Raw genomic sequence first — 1,378 nt, forward strand, 5'->3', positions numbered from 1 at the left:
AACCGATTCAATGAAAGCTCGGTAGGGGTAACAGTTGTTGCTCTGACTTATCAGATGGTCTCCCAGAGTGACATCCAGCTGACTGAAGACAGAGGCTAGCGGGTAATTCACCAAACCCACCGCTGCCCCAGCATCAAGATCAGTTCCATTGCCTTTTACAATCTTGCAACAAAGGTACAGCAGCATATTGTTCAAATCCATGTAATCTTTGCCATTCCCCACTATGAAAAAGTCAAGGTGGCTGGACTCAGTAATAGTTGAGAGCAGGAGGATCTCAACATACAGGCTTTTCTCAATGCAGGTCTGTGTAGGGGCTATTTGAAACATATCCAATTCAGATTTGGCACATTCTTCAGACCTGCAGTGAACAAAGGCCATGGTGGTTAAAATATATTTCTGTTTCCTCCAGGAGACCACCCCTTCTTTCTCCCAGGCTGCTTCTTGCTTTTTTGTGTCTGGCTGTCCCATCGACTTACCCTCTTCTTTTTAAGGGGTTGGGGAGGTCCTGCACATCTGGAGTCTGTTGCGTCTCTTTCTTTTAAGGCTCTTTCTTTGAATATACATGAGACCAGACCCCTCCTGCTTTGCCGGCTTGACCACCTTATCTAGGACAGCTCAGGAGACATGACCAATCACATCTTTGGCTATGTTTTGTGCTGCATTTTTAGCGTGGGTCTTAAAAATCTCCCTTTTGAGACCCCTTCTCAAAAGAGGAACGGCTTTTCTAAAGAGGCTGCAAAATATGCCTCCCACTCCAGCCCCATACATCACGGGCACCCCCTGATATCTGGGAAGACCATACCCAGCCTGGGCTTTATAATAATTTCTGTACAAATTAGGGGCCCCATAGTTTTTTACCATCACCATCATGGTTTTATTTATTTTAAAATCTCAACGTCTTCCGGGGGCGTAGGTGAAGTTTAATGATCACCTTACCAAAGCGAAATGAGATGTGTTTGTTCAGGTCCGTCTTTATTTCAATGCTGATTGTGTCGATGTGGTGCTGGCTGATGGGGACATAATGCGGGTTGTCATATGTGATGGTGACAAACTCGTCATTGCTCCCACGGATAGGGATGCAACGTAGCAAAGGTACCGAAAACTCCCCGACAAGCTGATGTTCCACAATGTCTGTGTAGACATACAGTGAATTAAACCCACCGGTAATATCAGCAGGGAAGGGTGTTTTTTTAGCAGAGACTGCAGGTAGCATCCCCAAAATATAGGCTAGCTCACCATGCGTCTAAAAACCATAAGAGTTATCTTTGGATTTAAGTCTCACTTTCCCGAATGCTCAGTCATAGTGCATAACTAGTTCGGGCGGAGCAGGATGGTTGGTAATTGTATTGTTTATAAGATCCAGTAATTCTGTGATGGT

This window comes from Gavialis gangeticus, unplaced genomic scaffold, assembly GCF_001723915.1.
Source record: "Gavialis gangeticus isolate Ggan-Ray unplaced genomic scaffold, GavGan_comp1, whole genome shotgun sequence".
In the NCBI taxonomy this organism is placed as follows: Eukaryota; Metazoa; Chordata; order Crocodylia; family Gavialidae; genus Gavialis; species Gavialis gangeticus.